This window comes from Labrus bergylta, chromosome 3 (assembly GCF_963930695.1).
Source record: "Labrus bergylta chromosome 3, fLabBer1.1, whole genome shotgun sequence".
NCBI lineage: Eukaryota > Metazoa > Chordata > Actinopteri > Labriformes > Labridae > Labrus > Labrus bergylta.
The window spans coordinates 32,749,792-32,772,860 of NC_089197.1; the positions used below are offsets into that span (position 1 = coordinate 32,749,792).

At 41.7% G+C, this 23,069-nt stretch overlaps 1 long non-coding RNA gene across 1 annotated transcript in view; it reads right to left on the bottom strand.

Annotated features, from left to right (window-relative positions):
- Positions 1-1,050: 1,050 nt before the first annotated feature.
- Positions 1,051-23,069, bottom strand: part of LOC136178606 (uncharacterized) — a 33,235-nt gene continuing 11,216 nt past the window's right edge. Inside the window, exon 3 of the long non-coding RNA XR_010665987.1 lies at positions 1,051-1,995. This is a non-coding gene — a long non-coding RNA (uncharacterized lncRNA). The remainder of the gene's footprint in view (positions 1,996-23,069) is intronic.

Here is a 23,069-nt window from a genome sequence, read left to right on the forward strand (position 1 = left end):
CAGAAAGTTTTCTCCTTCTGATTGACTTTATCCCTGACTTAAGAGGAACTTCTTTTGCTTGTTGAGCCTTAAAGAACTTGAGCTTTAGCTTTTGTTAAGTCAGCAGGCTTGAGACCACATGGTGAAAAGAGTGCATGGAGCAGCAATATCCTGCTCCATATTGTGTAGGTTTAGTAGGGTCAGGGACAATGAAGCTGGTGTGTGTGTGTGCATTTGTGTGTGTGTAATCCCATTTGAAATGATCTCACCTCTCTTCAGGTCACTTCATCATTGAGGCCCTATGTCTTTTGTCCTCTCTTCTCTCTCCCTGTATTTCCTTATGTGTTTTTCTTTTGGAAAAGCAAATTGGCCTGTACGAACTAATACACCACCACCACCACCACACACTAATGAAAAGAGAGGAGATATACACACACATACACAACCACCACCACACACTAATGAAAAGAGAGAAGATGTGGATAAATCAACATCGCAGACAATAATCCAGAGCTCTCCCCTTGGAGGGCAGGATGTCGGGAGGGTTGTCTTTGCCCATTGTCCAGCCATGGAGGGTAGAGACAGGGGAGGATTTCCAGCTTGTGACTTAAGAGAATCAGGCTTGTGGAGCGGACAGGGGCGGACAAAGTGAGGCCCAAGTTCAAATAGAAGGGGTCAGTGGCTTCACACTTCAACATGTTCGGATTTTGATTTCTGCTCTCAAGAGTAATCCTTTTTCATGGAATTAAGTCAAAAGATGTCCTGGTGAAGCATCAAGGTTTGACTGATTTCAAAAAAATGTCATGTTAGCAAGAAGCAATGGAGGCCTAAGCTCGTCAGTGTGCCTTAAGCTATCTTCTTGATTCAACTGAAGCTTGTGAAAGATGTATTGTTTGCCTAATACAGCACTTTAGGCCTCAATTCTCAACATATAGTTGTCAGCAAGACAACCTTTAGAGAGGACATAGTAAACCCCTTTTCTACCTTTTAAAATAGTCCCCTGCGGTCTACATGAAACATCTGTGCTGTTCTTTAGCCAAAATATAGCATGAATAAAGCACCAGAGGAGGTTTGTGACCCTGTATAAACCAGCTCTCTCAGAACGCCTCATTTTGGTGTGTGTGTCTCTTTAAATGCAATGACCCCCCCTGAGTTTTCCCAGTAGACATCACTCCTCTGTAGAGAGAATAAAAATGGCGGACCTGAGCAAAAGTTTTGCCCTAGGCTGGTGGTGGAGATACAAAGGGAAGTGAGGGGATTTTTTTTTTTTTTTTTTACCAGAATCCCACTGTGACATCACAAGGAGAGCAAATTTGAAACGGAGTATTTTTTTCTGTGTTGTAAGACTTATGCAGACCACAAACAAAGGACTGAATGGATTTATTTCACATTTTGTGGGTCGGTAGACACTCAGGTTACCCAAATATAAGTTCAAAGCACTGTAAAAGTGGATTTTTTTTTATAATATGTCCCCTTTAACATAAAATAAATGACCGACCTATGGTTAAAAGTTCTATTACACTCTCTGCTTCCCCACTACTTTGTGGTGCATTTCACAAACAAGCAATACATATTTATAAATACATCAAAGGGTGTCTCTCCCACTCTTGGTTCGTCAGACAAGCCACAAATTGAGATCCATGTGCGGCCGTCATAGAGAGATGGATGAGATTATCCCTCGGAAGAAGGGTTCTAAATACAGCAGTCCATCGTGCCTTCCCCCCGTCGCGCCCGGGTGAACCTGCTGGTTTTTCTGCTCCTGGATACTTGGTGTATTTTTACAAGAGATATTTATCCTCAAAAAGCCAGTTGAGCTGTAATTTTGGTTCATCCATCTGTCTCTGAGTCTGTCTGTTGCTCTCTTGGGGAGAAGGGAAGTTGTGGCTTCTGACCACTTGGGCAGATGTGGACTGAGCTACTACTACTACAGCTTCTCCTCTGACCGATACTGGAACATTCATGCAACCTGCATCACCTCTGACACTGCTCCCGAACACTGCTCCTGATTGTTGGTTACTAGAAAAAGAAACAACAAAAAAAACGGTTTTCTTTCACTTTGTTGAAGCATTTGAAGGCTACAATTCTGACAACATGACTATCAGTTAGATAGCATACAGCTGTCACTTCACTGTGGAGCACAATTTCTCTGCCGTTTCTGGAAACACATTTTGACATCTAGCAGAAAAAAAGGCAACCACAGAGGTAAGAGCTGCTGAGGGCAAGATAATTGACAAAAACACGTTTAACAACATTTTATTTCAGGATATATCGATCCTTTCAGTATCAGTATTTTGACTTTTTATACATACAACACATTTACTGTTTTAGAAGCAGACACTATCTGTTGGCCTCACTTTTTAAGCCCTGAGCTCTGCGATTGGCATAATGGCATTTGCTATATTGATTATTTGGTCAGATGTGAGCATATTGGACAAAACAGTTTAAATGGATGGCTATCTTCCTATCCTGATTAACAGGTTGCCATGGAAGCAACTTGTCAATCATGCCATAAAGCAGGTCCCCCATTTATTCTGTATTTTACTCTATAAAAGACTATAATTTATTAAATTAAAAAGAAACCACGATAGATAGATAGATTTTACAAAATGTAACAATGAATCAAAATAAAAAATAGTCACATTTTCATTTGATGTTCACACTGTCACAATTAAACTAGGACAGTGTATTATTGGCAAACTGGGACAGCCATTTAAGTCATTGTGGGGAGGAATGGAGTTCCCCACTTTTACATATCCTCAAAATTTGTTAGCTAGCTAAATGTTTGAACAATGATTTATTTAAATTTATATGTACTGTAGTTTGGTTAACACTATTGCTAACTGCTTACATTGAAAAAGAAATACAAAGCTAGCATAGTTAATTTGCCAACTTCAGGGTAACAGACTAATACTAAATATGAAAATATTATAGAAACCAATGGCAGAAATGAGAATGGCATGACAAGAAAGGAGATAAAGAAAGGAGAGAAGAACCAGGGGAGTTAACAAAGGATGAAGGGGGCAGGGGGGGCACAGGACCGACTCCTCAACTTTGCATGATTGTGTGTGCAGGAAACGTGATAAAAAAATATATCTCCAGGTACAAGGCTACAAGCATACTTCAGTTTCACAAACTAGCCCTATCTAGAAATAGTGAGGTAGAATTTTCTCTCCACTCAGAAGGAAGGATATACAGTTGCTTGCCTACCAAAAAGCAGAGGCAAACGTCTTTCCTGGATTTTCTGCAAAAAAGGGGGGCTGATCAGACCTGATTTGAAAATTTGAAGTTCCGCAGTCTTGACCTCAGCTAGGAAACCAGAGTCCCTTTCTAATGCAACAGCATCAGGGATTAACCCAACAACAATTAAGAAACAGTTCCAGGAGTACCACAATCTTCTTATTGAACTGGGAGTCAAGGATGTGCCTTCTCACATTTGGAACTGTGATGAGACAGACACACAAGACCATTTGTTGGACTGCTTTGATGATGCAGGAAAATAAAGTTCCCTCTTGGACAATTTCTGAGACCCTGTAGTGGCTAAGGATGATGAGGCTGGGGAAGAAGAGAGTGTCTTTCGCAACTCTGAAGAGAGAGAGAAAGACCAGACAAAGCAAGAAAGAGGGCCAACCACACTCTTACCACCTAACCAGCAATGGAGATCATACATTGCCTCAAAAAACAAACAAAGCCTGCCAAAAATATAAGAAAAATGTTGAGTACAAGCGTGAATAGTCAGTACATTTGTAAGATTTGCAAAGCCAGCAAAGAGATGAAAATGATCCCAGGAAGAATGAGGATTGGATCATGTGCATTGTTAGCAAGGACTGGTTCCATTAACATGTGCTGAGGAAAATGGCCTCACTTTTCTACAACACTAAAATGAAATTTGACAAGAAAAATGACATATGGAATATCGGCTACTTTGGCTCCACCAAACTTTTTGTGGTTCTTCTAGATTTCACCAGTTGTTTACCATTATATATTCCTTTGTGTGTGTTTGGGTGGGTTCCATGTTGACACTATGTGGAGCCTGGGTAGATGCTGTGCTTAAAGCCAAGGCTCCAGGTGATAGCAGACAGGTGATTGTTTTGATTGTGGACGCCGTGGGACGTTGTTTTTACACTCTGTTTCGATATAACCGAAAACTGTATGAATAAATGGATTGAGATATCCAAATTGGAAGAACAATAGACTTGGTTTATTGCTTCTAGCTGTGCACACATCCGAAATAGCTTCCACATTCAGCCCCTCATCTGACTTTTTTTTTTTTACACAATATTGGTTTTGTAAAAATTGCTCACTACAAGTATCATATGAGGGGCTATGGCATTTGAAACTGACACAGAAGGTACTTTGACCATATTCAACCTACTTACCATGCTTTGAAAGAAAGCAGGTTTACTTACACATAAGCTTTAGTCCTATTACTTATTTCATACTGTAGACAACTGGAAGCTGCCATTTGGTTTGGTGTTTCCCCATGTCTGCATGCATTTTTGGTGCCCCTGTTTCTGCCACAAGTGTTTTTTTTATAAATCTTAGCAATTAAATATTGATATCTTTACAGGGATTCCAAATGCACTGTTGAAGCCATTAAACTATTAATTTGAAGCACTGATTAAAATGCACACTTGAATGAAGGACTTGTGAATTGGCTTTCAATACTTTATTTTAAGTCAAAGTGTGTGCAAGTTGCTAGGATCAGGGTTTATAGTTTATAGCTTATACAGAATGGATCCTAACACTTTTAATCTTATGTAATGCCAGAGTTCAATCAGTCCTTTTGAAAGCCAAGGTCAGGGCAGCAATCATATCAATCAGCATCTATGGTGTAACAGAAAGGCCATCGCGAGATGCAATTAGCCTATTTTACCGTGCCATGACAGCACAGCTACAGACCTTCACTCTGTCACGTTGGACAGAGCAAGGGGGCCTAACTTGGCCTGCAGTGAGAGGATGGTGTATTGGGGGTGATAGGGTCAAGAGGGACACCAGGGCTGACTACGGAAAATCCCAGTATGCAGGGCCAAGCCGGTGTTCCTGCACTGATGGCAGGACAACAGACAGCGCCAAAAGTGTTGCCTGAGATGAGTTTGGGATGGAGAAGAGTGTCGGGCTTGGGGGGCAGACAGGAGGGACATTGGCAGGCGGAGTACCCCAGATGAAGTGAGATGAGTGCTGCTTGTTGTCACGTTGTGCTTTGTAGCACGGTGGAAAACACAGAACCGCATGTCTCCTGGTCTAACCTGATTATCTCATCAGCTCTGAAGTGACCCACTGGGGCAGACTTTCTCGTTTCTGCTGTCACTGGCCTCCAACTCTGTCAGAAGGTGGGGATTTACAGGATGTTTAAAAGATGATGCAGAACTGGCGAATGAAACATGTCCAACACTTTGTGACAGTTTGTGATTTTATATTAAAGCTACCTTGTTTCTTTGGACATATTCAGAGTGAATGAGTAGTTAAGAATAAACTTCCTGATCACATTGACATCACCCCTGTCCCTTATGGTGATTTTTCAATCAATCAATTTCAATACATTTTTATTTGTATAGCGTCAACTCCTAAGTGTTATCTCGAGACACTTTACAAAAAGCAGGTAAAAAGACCTTATTCATTGTTATGTTACAAAAAGCAGGTAAAAGACCTTACTCATTGTTATGTTAAAAAAAGCAGGTAAAAGACCTTACTCATTGTTATGTTAAAAAAAGCAGGTAAAAGACCTTACTCATTGTTATGTTACAAAAAGCAGGTAAAAGACCTTACTTATTGCTATATTAGAAAGATTCCCCCCCCCCCCCCAACTTCACATTTTAAGAGGTGGCTGTCAAGAAAACATCCAGGTGGAGTTAGGGTTAAAAAAAAACAAATTATACTGCTCACCCCTAAATTTCAGTTCTGGAGTTTTTTGTTCATGTGAAAATACCTCAGCCTCTTCCTGTATGTGCCATCACAACTCCTGATATATTTATATATATACCTAAACAGTGGCAGATTTTACCTACTGTGTGTTTAGTGTTTACTTCATAGAGGCTGTTGTTCGGTGACCTGAAGGCTTACACTAGTCAGCTGTCCACAGCGCTTCACCCATAAACATGAGGCAGATTTTATTTTTTTTAAAGAGCTCAACAATTCCTGAAAAGAGCTAGATTTGAATGGAAAAGTGCTGACTGTGAGATTTTGCCGAACATAAGCTCTTGTATTACCTGTCATCTGATGCCTTCCTGTTTCTTTGTAAAGCCATTTGACAGGCAGAGGCCAACGTGACACAAAACAAGCACACTCTGTTATCCATTACCTGCAGCTCCTGCGGGGAAAGGAATGAGGTAATGCTGCTCTGCTTACATGATATGTGCACCCTCAGATAAATGCGTTCCACGCACACACCAAAAAGTTCTGTTTTACTTGTGCACTTTAAGGAAACAAACCTTTGTTGTCAAATGAATATACAGAGTCCAGTGTCCAATGTCAACTTTTTTCTACTTAAGACAAACTCTGCTTTCTTCTGTAATAGGTACTTCACTGCAGCTACGATAAGTTATTTCTTTAAATCTGCCTCCTCCTCCTATCTCCAGCCCAGACTTGCCTGCTTCTTAAAGAGGATAATGATATCAAAGGATTAAGCAGCATAGTCCTACTTGTAAATATTTTTGGTCCAATGAGGGATTATTTAAAGCTCCTTATTATTATTTGAGGGCAGATAACGGAAGGGGTTCACAGCAGCTCTGATTTTCTTTCGTTAGCTTGTCTGTCATCATCTTCTTCACTGACATATACTTGGCCGTACACATTCAGCTTTTGAATAACCAACATTAAATGTTAGCACATACACACAGACTTCTCCAGGACAAAGTAGACTAATCAACCAATTTGTATTTACCATGTAAATACAAGCTAATGTTTTCTTCCCGTCCTGCCCGATCTATTCTAAATGTATGCGTCATGCTCCAGCATCCGGCGAAAATAGAAGCTTGCGTATCTGCTGCAAAGGGCTCCGGGCTGCAAGACGTAAGACAGCGGAGCCAGTGGAAATGCACACATTGATTAAAAGTAAAAACCTATCATCTCTGCTGCCGCAACGGAGACAGACCGACCACGCATCTGGTGGAATTAAGCCATTACCCTTGATACGATCAAAACAGATGTGTCATCAAATAAAAATCACCCCATCTTTATTTCTGCAGTAAAAATAGGCATTTTAACATCCGCTCTAATAAGACTTCTGTGGCTTTTGCAGCCATTCTCCAGTGGACACTTGAGAAACTGCTGTATTTTCGATTCTGCTTTGGCTTAATTATTTTAATCTGACCCTTGAGAAAGAAACATTGGGCCTCAATCACCAACTGGTCTTCATTGGGAATTTGTCCTTGAAACCCACTAACGCAGTTTTCAATCTTTCAAACTTAACTTTAATTATATAAACTGCCTTAAAGGCAGTTTATGCGATTTTTTGATCCAGCAGATGTCACCCTTGAGCACCAGCATGAAACCAAAACAACTCGCGCTGCATTGTTGTGTTAGCATGCTAATGCTAGCGACCTTTATTATGCTCGTATCTTCACACTGCATGTAAATTTACCTGAAATGAGCGTGATCTAGAAACACAGTTAAGCAGTGAGTACAGTATGTTATTCTTCTTTTCTCTAGTCCCTCAATTAAACAACTTTAATACGCAAGGAGAGGAGTCAGCCGGCCGTCCTAGCGATGTAAGCAAACTGAAGATTGACCCGGAAAACATCACAGACAGTGGGACTCGGGTGTTACACCCATTGTAGACAGTCATGACTCACAGAGTTATTTTCAGAGGATATACTTGATTTCTATTACATTTAAGTGTGAAAAATTGCATATTAAGCCTTTAATCAAAATAGGCAACTTAAATGAAGAGCCTTTTAGCTAGTTATCGACCTGTTAGCTAAGCTAGCGCACTGTACAGTGTTCGAAATCCACAGCAAAGTTAAAAAATGTTTTAAGTACTTGCAAATTCCTGACCAAAATATAACGGAGGGGAGGACTTTTTTCAGGCACATCGGATATCATAGAGATTCCAAATGCATGGACCTACTTTAAATATCCCTTTGGGGGGAACCCAACAAATTGCCTTAAGAGTAACTTGAATAACAAACAACCTCAGAATAAAAGCACTGGACAAACAAGGGGCTTTCTTCACAGAAATGCCGGACTAAGCTTTTAATTTGAAGAGCACATGTGTTGCTCATCATGAATTTGAAATATTCTACCAATGACTACATAAATATTTGCTGATATTGGGGCGCCAATGACTATAGGTCACGCTCAATTGGCTCCCGTCATATCACTTTTTTGGGATGAGAACTGCGACCGGCTGGGAGTGGAAATGGGCGAACCTCCTGTTCTCTAGTTCTAGAGATGGTGAGATGTGCTGCTCACGCCTTCAGTCTGAATGCTCTGACTTGTTATTAACATGCCTGATGAAAAGCCATAATGCAGCCACCACACATCCAGTTTGAACGAACGTTAAACAGGTTCAGTTAAATGATCTAACTGAGGTAAAATGTTTTATATTCTGGGACTTCATGAGAGGAAACATTTAAAACTTAAAAAGTTCAGTGTTGACCTATTTATTATTGATAAAGTTTCTGTCGATTTCTGTGTGTTTGTGTCACATTAATGTACTGGCAGAGCTAAAAATGAGCTGTTATAGAAGCTTTAAGAGTAGTAAAATACAGTTAATTTGCTAATGGTGTTTCAGGTACTGTTCTGTGAATCTAAACCAGCCAAACTTTAAATATCAGTATGATTCCCATGGAGTTATTTTATAAAAATAATATGTCTCTCCCCAAAGGGAAACAGTGAGTCAGTCCGTGGCTTTGTGGCTGAACACAATCTCTCAAATTAAAAAAATTGGATATATACTTTTCGATCTGTGTACAGTATTAATGACCGCAGGCTGTAACTGGAGAGCGGATTAAAAACATGGTGTCTACATATTTCTAAAACAACAGATGTGTTTTAATGCCTGCCTCACATGAGGGACTCAACGTGTTTCACAGGAAACCTCAAGCTGCCATTCAAGATAAAGATTTAGAAGAATCCCACACGACTGCGGCACTGTGGCCTTCATGTATTTCTCTGCATTTCTTTCTACCACGTTGCATGGTGTTCTGTGTGTATGGTCAGATCACATCATCAAATGTATTTGACACTTCTCAGGGAAAATTTGCAAAGCCAACCTGAATATATTCTGTATTCAGCATTGATGAAATCTATTTTGACATGACTTCTTCTTTGGGTGTTTGTTTACACATTTCTACAACTGTTGCAGTTGGTGTGATCTTGCATTGATAATGAGCTGAGCATTTTACAATTCAAAAGACTTATAATACTTTTAATGTGTTTAAAGTATTTAGTACTTTTTTGTCCAGGGATCTGCTTATGTTTTAACACAAAGTTGTAAATGACCGGTTTATGTTTTGTGTCGAGGTTAGAAGCCTCCCGTTAGAGGGGTAACACAAGTAATGACCTACAATGCGCCCTAACTTTGATGCACTTCTGTTAGCTTTACTGTCGTCTGAACGACCCTTAAGGCAGGATAAACTTTTTCGCAAAGTGTGTCTTACATTTTTCATTTAATAAAAAGTCAGACTACATGTCATGAACACCACATATCAACCAGCATAGTGTAAAATGAAAGGCTGAATGTGAATCATGTCTTGTGTGTATGTAGATCATGGATAGCATGCACAGTACAAACAATATAAGGTATACTTTGATTAGTACCTTAGAAGAGGAATGTGCACTGTTTCACACATAAATATAGCAGGAATCAAGAAATTGAGAAATGAGCGAGAAGCACAGCTCTGCCGGCTGTATTGTTGTAAAAAGCTGTTTTAGTCAAGGACTATAAGAAAAAAAGAATAACATATTCACTGCTTATTTGGATGGCACGTAAGCGTTTTTACATCATGGTCATTCATTAAACAAGCTCAAGTCTGTTCTCCATTTAACAATGCCTGACAGGCAATTGCAACTCGAGCCAAGGACAATTTTTCCACTGCTTGAGCTAAACTCTTAAGTTGGAGGTGTGTCGCTTGAGGACAGCGGAGGCTTCATGGCCGAGGTTTAAGTTTCAATGCTGGTGCTCAAGGGCAACATCTACTGGATCAAAAAGTCGCACATTCTTCCTTTAAGAGCAAAACGCTGTGTCAGATTCAAACTGTATAAGATAAGATAATCCTTTATTTATCCCACAATGGGGAAATTTACAATGATGGATTCATCATCATTGCAAAAAACTCTTTGGTTCCTTATGCAAGGATAAATTCGCTATGAACAGGAAATCACAGCAGACATCTTGCGACTATAAAGTAATGATGATTTAATGTTTTATTTTTGTGGAAATGGTTTTTAATCGTCTTCAGCTGAGAATAACTTCTCAGTTTTTGCTGAGCACTGCATTATGTGACAATGATACCAATAAGCACCCATTAACACGCTCAGAGTTGGGGTACTGTGATGACTCTAAAGCTTCACTCCATTATAAATGAAACAACTCTGTCATCTTTGGTGGCGTTGTTTGCTGCAAGTTGATTTACAGAGATACTGCCTCATCACAGCGGCTCTACAAGAAGGATTCACTTTGATACAGATCAGAGAGATTTCTCACAATAACATAGCAGCAGCCCTGTAATAGGAGGCAATAGACAGTTGACATGTGTACATGTGTGAGTGCATGCGTCGTGCTTGTGTGCGTGTGTCTGTGGGAAGCCTGCCACATACGGTGAAAGCCTGGAGCAGCACCAATCCGTATCTAATGGGAATTAAACAGCGTATTAAAAGATCGTCCAGTCATCTTTCTACTCGGTCTCGTCACAACAGTTGGAAACTTCCTTGGCTTGTCTCCTGGACAAACTCAAACTATTTCATTAGTGATGGAGCAGTGAGCACTTCAAGTTGATGTATTAAGTGGAATATCAGAATGTGGTGAATAAAAAAGAGTAGACAATAAAAAAAATCATGTTTCTAAAGTTTTAGTCAAGACCACCTCAACTGAGACCAAAGCACGATTCAGACATGCACTAAACTCATGACAATAGCCTAAAATGATCGGTTTGAGCTACATGCATCAACCAAACGACTACATTTTCAACCCTGACTTCAGGGATTTTTTTTTCTCCTGCCAGCCCCCTTATTAATTTTCTGCAAAAGTTGGGGTGAGAAGCTGTGTGAAAGCAGCTGGTAATAGTCAAGAACATTCACAAGCGAGTGGCAGGGGATGATTTTGTTTAATCTTCCTTTAATTTTTTTAATTTTTTTTAAATATAGGGCCTTGAAGAGTAAAAGTATACAAAATGTTCTTTAAAGCCTGGTGTCTCATTTAACGAATCATGCAAGACAGATCCAGCCCACAAGTTTAACCTCATAGCCTCTTACCTGTCCATTGCTGAGCAGGGCAAACAAAGAACTTCCCACTGATCAAGGACCGCAATAATTAAACTCTATAAAACCTCTATATTAAAATTCAGCCCAAACATGACTATATGAGTAAAAGGTATTTACCAAAAAAAGATTATTTATAGCTTCTGAGTTGACATGTAAATATTTTTGTTAGCTCCCAATCTTCCAATTCTTCAAATCTGAAACTGTGCAGTATAGTACGGAGAAATTGTTCCTATTGGTGCAGTCCAATGCTTACACGCCCCTCTGTCATTAGCAAGGCCAATCATCCCTATTGTCTGCAGCCTCAAGGCCTTCAAGATGAAGCCAGCTATGATAAATGGTAAATGGACTTCAGCTTGTAGGTCGCTTCTTTAGTCTTCTGATTACTCAAAGCGCTTTTAACACCGCAGGTCACACCTACACATTCACACCCATTCACACAATAATAAGGTTGCTGCTGTATGTAAAGTGACCATCAGTATTAACTTGTCCATTCTCACACCACTGACACAACAGCAGGATCAATTTGGGGTTCACTGTCTTGCCGCAGGGAAAGTTCATCATTTGTCCTTAACGATATACACCCGATCTTTGGGTAAGAGATTAAATACTCAACCAGTGATAGCCGCCCTGGAGCCTTTGCCATCACAGGAAAATGGGAGCAAGTCTCACTAATGTGTACCATTAAGAAGTAGTAGTTTGCAGTAGTAGTACTGCTACATGTAGTCTCAGGTTTCATATAATGTGACAATTCCAAAAAAGGAGCATATTTTAAAACACCCTTACTTGAAAGATTCACATCTGAAGAATAATTAAGTAAGACATCAGTAATCATCCTGCCTGTGTGTGTGTGTGTGTGTGTGTGTGTGTGTGTGTGTGTGTGAGAGAGGTGGGATTCCCCTACTTTCACTTTGAAGTCAAGGGGATAATTGCATGAAAAGGGAGATGTCATCAGTTGTCAGCTATGTGCCAGGAGCCGAGGGAGAGCCAGAGAAACCGTTTCCTCTCCCATCAGCACCTGGGTTTCTGTCTTTGATGACATCACATGGGACCATGCCAGTGGAGGTGCTAACTGCCCGGTGTGTGTGTGTGTTTAAAGTGTTTTAGTGTTTTAGTGTTCGTTGCCAGGCAGAATAAAGCCTGCTGCTCCTTTGGCTTCAAACCAGATTATTTTGTTTTCACTTTTGTTTTTTGAATTAAAAGTGTGTATGCAGTATCAGTCATACACAGTCTAACTTAACACATTATCACAGCAGCTAGTTTGCTCTGACACAATGCCCGAGGTGGGAAGCTCAGAAACTCTTATAATGTTCAACTGCTGTGTTCCAGGTATACAAATGCAAAAAAACAACTGAAAAGTCAATAAAAAGTAATAAATCAAGAGAAAGATCAGCTGAAATTTCAAGGTAAATCCACATATGTGATAAAATAAGCAAATGAACAAATACAGAGTTAACAATTGTTAAAGGTGCACAATGGAGATTTAGTAGGGAAATTTGAAAGTTGGAGAATTGAAACAATTCTATGCTTTATTTTCTGAACTAAATAGACAAATTTTATTCAGAGGAAAAAATGGGTCCCTGAACTAGTACTGAACACTGTTTGGATCTAAAAAGCTACCAGGAGAGTTACTCTTTCACTGTTGAGGGCACACCACCATAACTTCTTGCATAGCATTTTATCTTCAAACAGTGTTACAGGGACCAAATGTTCCTCTGAGGACAGTTTGTGTATAGAGTTATGAAAATATACCACAGAATATGTACATTTCTCCAACTTCCACATTTCTCTACCAAAACTTCATAGTGCACCTTTAAGCTAAATGACACATTCCCAGTCCTATAGCCTTTAGCTCAATGAAAGGGTAAAGTGACCTAAGAAGTGGTTGAGTGCTAACATTACAACTCTACCGTAGTTTGACCTTGCATACTGTTATAAGATGTGTATATAGTGTTAGTTAGCTGCATGTATTTATTCACATTAAGAACTGTTATCACTGTATTGCACAATTAAAGGTCATATAACCGGCACATGACTGATATTACAGACGCTGTTTCAGAAACTTAAATTGACCATCTGTGAACTAAGCTACAGCATTACACATCTTTGATGCTGGTGGGGGGCAAAAAGAAAAACGCCAGAAGGCAAGGGCGGCAGAAGAGCTACTGAGAAAAAGATGAGCCTGTCATTGACACTGACTAATACTGGAAACTCACTTTCAAAGACTAATGCAGTACCAGACGGTTTTCAAAAGCGAAGTAATTTGACCTTTTTGATGGATCTTCAGATTGTGGTTCCAAGCTGTCACATTCTTACACATCCTGAATGTGGTTGGTCTACACTCGATGTGTTTCCATCCGAATGCAGCAACAGATCACGTAGAGGGTTGCAGAGGACAAGACGTGACTGACAGGCAAACAGATGCCTGCCACCGTGGCAACCACTGACACAGCCAAAAATAATCCTGGAAGACCGGACAGAAATTCACCAACACACAAAAAAAAATCCCACAGTTACAAGCAACAGGGAAATTATAAGGTCTGAAATGAGGACCAGATACAGGACAGAAGAGAAGATGAACTTTTGGGGCTGGAGCAGCTTATTCTGGAGACCACACTGGAAAAAAAAAAAAAAAAACCTGTGCCACATGACAGGCAAAACAAACAAACACAAGCAAATGCAGCGGTGAGAAATCAGGGGAAAGGCAGACATATTCCTGAGGTAAACAGCTTGCTCCTCTTAAAGTTTTAGTTGAGTGTTTGACTAGTAAATAGGGTCTGATTGGAAACAAGGTGCTTCCAGTTTCTCAACTACATCAAAGAGTGAGGGAAAGGTGTCTTCTATGTGAAGCTCTGTCAGAGTACTGGAGCTATAGAAATGCATGTGGTGTAGTGATGGCTGAAGAAGTGGGTATACTTTTAATTTTCCCCCCAAATGTTTTTTTAGGTGACCAGTCCAGCAGAGGAAAAAGGGCCTTTGTAATAAACAGTGACATGTGAGACTACTCATGCACACATTCAGTTAGTACTTACTAGTCAATTAGAGACAGAGTAATGAGGGTCATCTCTTCGCCATCCTGGAAACAAAATTGCAGCAGACTACTGAATATAGTCAGACAATCAATGGTTTGAATCATGGTATACCTGTGTATATCCTGCACTACACCACTGCCTGTGCCCTTAATGAGTCACATATTTGAAGTGGTTTAAAATCAACCCAGAGCACTCTGTCCCAGCAAAATACATGAAATGTTAGAGGTGCAGCATTTGGTATCTAGCAATTGAAAACGCTTTTAAAGCTCAAATATGTTGTAGTTTCCCTCTCTTATGTATCTGTAGTTTTCACCATGTTAATTCTATAGTGGTTCTTTGAACTGATGGATACCCCACACAATCACATTCACTATAACTGTTCCATCTAGGAGTGTAATAATCCAAACATATGAGCCATATGATCCCTGAAAGGTGATAGTTTTGTGGATATAACTTGTTTACATACGTTTTGAAAGTCCAGTTTTAATCAGACTGACGCAACAAATCAACTTTCTCTGCACGTGCTGAGTCAGAGTCGACCAGCAATGCATCTACATTTACATTAACACATCCTCTTTAAGAGACTATCTTTCAGTCCTTCATATGACGTGTAACCCTCTGAGTTCAAACCTCTTTATGTAAGTAAATCTTGGCATTTGTCAACTGCTTCAGTATTCTGAACTTGTCAAAGACTTTCTTTTCTCTGTTCACAGGACAGACGTTTTAGAGGACAGATCTCATCCAAGTGTGGTCTCTAAATCTTACAATCTATTTCCATCCCTGGTCAAAGAAACCAAAGTGCTTATATTTCTAGCTGCAACCGGATATGTTGTGTTGCTTTTGGGATACAAACAACAGACTGACCTGACAAACCTTGGTAACCCAACAACCCGACTGAGGGAGAAACAATATGAGAGCGAGGAGAGACTGCAGACAGATGGTTAAGCATGCCGTAAATAAGCACATCTTCTGTCAACACTGTTGCACGCTGCAACGAGCTGTGGTGTGCCGGGGTGTAACACTGCTCTGATTTAAAAACATCTGCAGCTACCACCAACAACACAAACTGTATATTTTAAGAGGGACAGAAACACATCAATAGGGAAGAAAAGGGCACTGAGTATACAGAACCCTCATGCCACTAAGGGCCCACAAAGAGAATGAAAAGCTGTGGATGTAACAAGAGGCCCTTAGAGAATGCCTTTGAGCAGGGACCAGAATGTTATGGACAGGATATCACTCCACAATACCTCCATACTGACAAGTCTAAAAGCTTCTGGACACAAATCAGCAATAGACTTGGAACAATGTAGGTTCTTATGTCGCTGATAATAAACATCTAGGATAGGATTTTTTGTATCACACTTTCAAATACCAAAGAAAGTGGATTAATGATGTAAACAAAGTGAAGCTACGGCTAGGAAAGCTCGAAAAACATCACAGACAGTGGGACTCGGGTGTTACACCCATTGTAGACAGTCATGACTCACAGAGTTATTTTCAGAGGATATACTTGATTTCTATTACGTTTAAGTGTGAAAAATTGCATATTAAGCCTTTAAATAAACTATACGTTTCTCATTGTTTTGCCCCGGTGTGCCATTGACTTCCAATTTAGCACAACAGCTAGTGCTAAACAGCATCCTTTAAATCAAGTTTAGCTCCCTGGGCTCACCCAGTGGTCAGCCCAACAAACAAAATACCAATAAAATGACTCAACATGCACTATGCACTTCTTTGCATTTTTTTTTATATTTTAGGCCATTGAACTACTGGAAGAGGTTTTATCATTGTGTGATTCTTCATCGTAAGCCCTCATGCAGACTACTAAGCAGGCTGCAGCAGTTTAAAACAAATGTTGATCGTGGTGGCCCCATGTGGACAAAGTGGTTCCTTTTATCTCTTTGCTGATCCTGTCCTGTACATGCTTAAGTCGTGTTTTCTCCCACACAGAGATTTGTTGTGTCCCTGTTTTCATGTCTTCCTGCTGACTTTTATCAATCAAACCTGTCCCTCACTGTAAATCTTGGGAAATGTAAACAGAGGCTAATCTGAGACGGTAGTGTCAAACATGAACCAATCATACAACAAAATCTCTGAGAACTTGTGGAAGCAGTTTTGTTTTGTTTCTTCACTAACTCATCATCACACTGTGCAATTACCCTCAAAAAGAACTCATATTTCCCAGCAAAACCTCAAATCACCAGCAACACTTACACTAACACTTAGGCTGAGTACAGGGTCACCAAATTACATCCTACATCTTAATGGCAAGCAGACTCTGTAATGAGCTGATGAGGGATGGTATCATCACAGGGGTCTATACCCATTAAGATATTTGATCCATAATGTGACAGTTTAACGAGAAGTTGAAACTATTTTAAAGTTGAACTCGCTGCACAATATGAAGACAGCCATTATTATGGAAGCTAGTAGGCTCTTTCCATTACTGTTGCACAAGACTCCACCTGTAGATGTACACTCTACTGAATGCTGCGTTTCCATTTTCTTAGCTTAACTCTGAACTAGAGACAGAGTGACATTAATATAGCTTTCACCTGTAGTCCCATGTAGTCCCATATGCTGTAGAAGTAGCCCTTCAAACCCATACAAGACTTAAACATCTATACTGCCTCCAAAAAACATGCATCTTTTTTTCTTCTGTTTCATTAGTTTATTTAATGCTTTTAATACATTTTATTTGTAGAGCACCAACGTTCCAGTGCACTTAATACAAACAGAATTCAATAAATCCATCCATCCATTCTCTTCCACCCCGAAAACCTCTAAAGGTTTTTCTGTCCAGGAGGCATCCTTAACAGATGCCCAAACCACCTCAACTGACTGCTCCGAAGGAGCAGCGCCTCTACTCCGAGCTCCCCCCTCACCCTATCTATAAGGCTGAGCCTAGCCACCCTCCGGAGGAAACTCATTTTGGCCACTTGTCCAGCCTTCCCAAGGCGTCATGGGACTAATAGGGCGAAACACACCAGTGAAGGGAGGTTCCCACTTGACAACCCTGGGGATGTCCTGGCTCTTGCTACCCATCTGTCTACATGGTTGAGTTGTGGCCATAGGTCAGGTTATGTAACTTATCAGTAGGATATGGGCATGAATGGAGCAAGGGATGTCTTCACTGAACACTATTACTTTCATTATAGCACAAGTATCTTGTGTTTATTGCAAACTAAAATGGAGTATACAGAAAGATATCAAAATAATAAATCATTCAAATGAATTAATCTTTAATAAAATCAATCATTAATGTGAGATAAAAAGGCACAGAACTACAGTGTTTTAAGAAGACAAGGATGAGATGTCTGACCCCCTCCTCGGGGGAAAGAGTATGGTTTTGTACTTTCATTAAGACAGTACTTTTTGAAAATACATTTTGATGTTTGATAAGGTGGCTGCTGCATTTGGTAACAAGTGGTGAATAAAGTATTTGTGTTCAGTAAGCAACTTGGTACCATTGTGTGAGGTCTTCCTTTAACATTGTCTATTAAATGCCTTTGAATACTGTTGGGGTTGTATCAAGTCAACTTTGGTTATATTCTTTAATAATTATACTTAATTATTAATAATATAAATAAAATATCATTAAACTATGTTTAATCTCGTTTTGGGGCACCAACCTGTAATCAGGTAAATATAACCAAAATATCACTCAAATCAGTCTCAAATTAGTTATTTAATTACTAATATTATTAATAATGAATAACTATATTTAATAAGTTGAAGGCGTGAAATCCGTACACAAAGCCTTCGCACCCAGCTTATATCACAATGTAAATACACCAGTAACCACAAACAACTGCTCTCTTAAATTATAACAGAATTTATTTAAACAAAGCAACATCAATCCAAAATCAATGAACTTAATTAAACAAATAACTATTATAAACTAATCTAAGCAACAAACATTATCAAGCAAAGGCTTGTGGATGAGGTGTGAATGTAGGTGTGTGTGTGTGTGTGTGTGTGTGTGAGAGAGAGAGAGAGAGAGAGAGAGAGAAAGAGGGAAGAAGAAAGGGGGGGAGATGGCTTCGTACCCTCGTGGTCGTTCACGATGGCGCAAACCTAACAAAGACCTGGGTGCGTGCACGTGTGGATGAAAGGGAGAGAGAAGGGGGGGGAAGATTACTTCGTCCCACGTGGTCGCCCTTCCGATGGCACACACCTAACAAAGGCCTAAATGTGGCCTTAAGGTCTAAAAGAGACTGAGTTCGGCCCTACACAATCTGTGTCTCTGAGGCGTCTGGATAGCCGCGAGTGTATAGATCTCTGTGCGTAATGGCGCGGTGGTGGAGTTGGTCTCCAGATGTACGTTTACACAGGAATATGTGTGTACGTGTATGTTCGTAGAGGGGAATAAAAGAGAAATGCGTGCCTGAAGAGGCCGGATCACAGTCCGACTCCCGCGCCACAACTCGGAGTAATTCCCTTCATTCACAGAAACAAACCAATAGCCGAATTCAAGTTAATACGGCTTACACTGGCCTTTCTGATCAGAAGAGTAATACCCGGTTATAACGCTGTTACGCTAAACACATATAGGACGCAGCGGTCCGAAACAACAAGAGTTTTAAACAGTTAAAACTCAGGACGCAGGTCCAACAAAGATAAAAATTACAGTTTCTACTTTGATCAACAATTGTTAAAAACACTCTCTAAAGCTAATTCTGCCCAGACCTAATTAAGCCTCACTTGTGAATCGCTTTGTCCGCGATTGGTGAAAGGAAAAGAGTCCGGCGATGGAGCAGATCTTCTGTCCGTCCTGGTGCAGAGGCGTCTGATGGCGGCGAGGGTCCCTTACGGCGAGAGCGGCTTCGTTGGTTCTCCGTCGAGTGGAAAAATGTCCTTTGATGTCCTTTCGTTGCAGGACGGAATAAGACCGTTATCTTTCTGATAATCTGTTATAGTCTGACGCTCTCCGAGAAACTGAGATGCGTTCACTGGACAATCCGAGCTCGGAATTTAGAACACTGCCGGCCGCGGATTACCTGCGCGCCAAAACTTAAAACAAAGGAAGATTGTTGCAGGAAACAGGAGATCTTCTTGGGTCTCCGAGCACCGAAGGTCAGCGCGTGAAAGAGAGCGAGCAATGGAAGTCTTGGAGTTTTGTAGCCTGGCCTGCTCCATGGGGGTCTACCTCAGGTCCCCTCCAATGAGGAGAGAGAGGTTCCGGTCCCCCCTTTACTTCACACGTAGGTGTGAAGTACCGCAGGGGATTCTGGGATTAAGAGTCCTTTTAGGCCTCTTTGTGATCTCAGTGAATAACTCAAATGAGGCTTTTCCAGAGGTGCAGGCCCAAGTCCATTGCTTGACTGTTCTAAGCCTGCGTGGCCCAACATCCCCCCTTTGTCCTGAAGAATGGGATTGCGGGTCGCGGTCTTTAGGGCAAATAGGGCCAACAGTCCATGTGTGAGGAGACAAATTTTCAAATAGTTAGTGAGCAAAAAGTCCATACATTTTGAGAGGCATTCGGTCTGGGCAGACACTGAGGCAAAGTCTGGGCAGACTGTCTAACTATGTCTAAAGCTAGGCATAAAACATAACCAGGCATTAGCAAAGCTTTGCTACTCAAGGTGCATTCCTTAACAAAACAAATGAAACAAACAGACAAGAGGAGGGGAGAAAGAGAAGAGTATAAGGTGTAGATTTGTGGGCTAACTCCTAGCCTGGGCAGGAGTAAGCCTGTGGGAAGGTGTTTGTGGCATGTAGGTGTGTAAATGTACATGTACATTATGTGTCTCCCTACCAATGTCAAAACACAAAACAGGGACTAGGAAACATTCATGTCGGTAGAGTGACATTGTTGTGTTTCTAGAATGGAGGCTACACCCCCACTCCTATGTGGAGTCAGAATCGGGTTCTCTGTAAGCGAGGGAGTCCTTAGGGAGCTCGTAGGAACTCCGATTATACCTACCCTTCTGTCTCAGACTACGGCCATCCCGAGAGTTCCGTTCGGATCTGGTAGCGATCAGTTCTCCAGGCTGGAACCTACTCTGTGGTTGAGTCCCACCCCCCTGGCTCTGTTCTCTATTCTGCCGGTGATATGGTCTCTTATTCTTAGCACAAGGCAGCTTGTTGCCCTCACGTGACACGTGGCGTAAGCGTGTCTGCCAAACCGCCTGTGCGAATCTCTTGATCTCTTTCATACTAAGCTGATGTGTACGACTATGCAGGGTGACATCTGAACGCACGCAGCCATGCAGATTGTGCATGAAGATGGACTTGAAAGTTGGGTTCTCTTCCAAACCTGGAGCCTTACGTCCCTGGAAATATGCAGATCTAAGTCGCCAGTAATAATCTTTGGGGGCCTCATGCTTCTGATGCAAGACACTGAAAGCACTAAGAAGGGCAGATGCAGGGTCAATGTAGGTGGAGTATTCCTGGCGCAAAGCATTGCAGAGCGCAGAGTACTGGTATCTGATCTCAGGCTGAAGGGTAGTCGTGAAGTTACGGACACTCTTGGAAGTTGTCTTCCAGATCAGCCTGAGTTTTTCTCTTGTGGATGCATCAGGTACCTCACTGAGACACAGGTTAATCTCTCTGAGGTAATCATCGATGCAGAGGTCTGAGTTATCTGGATCAAACCGCTCTACATCCTGTGCCATAGATTCAATGATCCTTATGCGCATTCTTTGATCTCTGGGTAGAAGGGAGCCATCCCAGTCATCTGAGGTTTGGATATTCCTCAGCTGTGAATCCTGCAATGGGAACCTACAGGTAGCAGGAGGGGGCCTGGTGTTATCTCTGCCTCTGGGGGCTGAGAAGTCACCCCCCTTCCTATGTGGTGATTCAAACCTGTGAAGGTGTGAAAGGGTGTCACAGTTGTCAGAGAACTGGGGCGTTTCCCCAAGGAACGGGGCTCCACAGTCAAAATCAGGGAAAACTAGACTTATTTCCTCAGTCCTTGGGTTATCCTGGCTGCTCGGTTCTTTACTGAGCTTTTTCAGCAGGGTTGTTTGATCTCTTAAGGGGCTTGGTCCAGGATCAGAGTCATATCCTGACGATGTGTCTTGCTCCATGCTTACCTGTGCTCCCTGAATTAATTCAAGCATGTCCAACACTTTCTGCTTGGCAGTTTGTAAGTGCTGATTAACAGATTTGTTTCCTTTCTGCAAGGATCGGACCTTTGGTGGGAGTGTCCCCATGAAATCACGGACACTCCTAGCCGTAGTCTTCCAGATCCGTTTCAGTTTTTCATGTGAGGACGCATGAGGCAGGTCAAGGAGACAATGGTCAACTTCTCTAAGGTAATCGTTAACACTTGAATCTGGGCTATCTGGGTCAAAACGCTTCAGATCTTTGGCCTGAGGTTCTATCTGCCTGGTTCGCAGGCCCTGACCCGAAGGCTGGCAAGGGTCGTCCGATTCGTCTGACGAATCGTAAGCCCTGTGGTTGTCACGGTAGTAGGGTTGTAACCGTGGCGGGGTTTGTGTTCGGCTCAGACGTGGCCGTCTATCGTGGGACAGGTAGCGTTCGGTGCCCAATTGGGCCCGTGTCTCCTCCCTGTCTCTAGGGGGAGTAAAGCCTCTCCTCCTGCGGGGTGAGGGTTCTCTTCGCTCAAAGCGTATTGCAGAACGCGGGGGCCCTTCATCTTTAATCATCCAGCTCTTTACCGGGTGGTCTGAGGACGTGGGCGCTTTTGTGCCTGGGTCGACCCGGCGGTGCCTTCCCCTCTCCTCCAGATCCTGCAACATGTCTGTCTCCCTCCTCCAGGGGCTTGTTTCAGTCTCCCATCCTTCGTCTGAGGTTTCCTCAGCTGATCTGGGGGCTGCAGTACTTATCTGCCTATCCTGAAATCTGGGTACCGTGTCACTTCGTTTCTTCTGTTCGGCCAGTTTGCTGCTTTCATGCAGTGTTTTATTCTCCTCCTGCAGGGCCTTGCAATTTTCCTGCAAGGTCTTTAGTTTATCCTGCATTCTTTCGAAGTCGTCCCGCAGGATCTGTCCTTCTTCTAGTACCCGGGCTAGCTGTTCCCGGTGTATCTCATTCTGCACATTTGATTTGCGCTGATAAAGGAGGAGAATTTCGCCTAGAACATCTGAAATTGTGCGTGTTGGCTTCCCAGTTGGTTGATTTGCATATTCAACCAAGCCCTTTAGTTTCTCTTCACATGTGCTGAGGGTGTAGGAGTTCAGGCAGTCGAGCTGCTCTATAGGGAGGTGGATAAGATTAGCAACTACGTCTTGAAGGGGTGGATCATCTGATCCATAGTGAGCCTTGGCCCATGGTTGATGTATGTCTTCTGCATACATTCTGTCTTTATTAGGGGTGATCCTGGCTCGGTGGTTGACAAGATCAACTAGCTCTTCTAACTTCTTATCACTAATGCTAATTGACTAGCTATATAGGTTGACACTCTCCTCTAAGGAGAGGTTCGTCAGACCGGCAGCAGTTTCTTGCAGTGCTGCGTCGTCTGATCCAAAAGGAGTCTCAGCCCCCGACTCACCTAGGGTCTTGGTACACAAGAGCAAATCTTATCTAAGTTTCCCAACTGATCACTGCAGGCTATCCTGGAAGATAGGAGAGGGGATTCACACCTCAAGTCCTCAAAGGAAGGGAGGAACTCACACCTCTCAGACAGCTGGCTATGCAACAATGATGAGGTTACACTCTCATCTGGCCAAA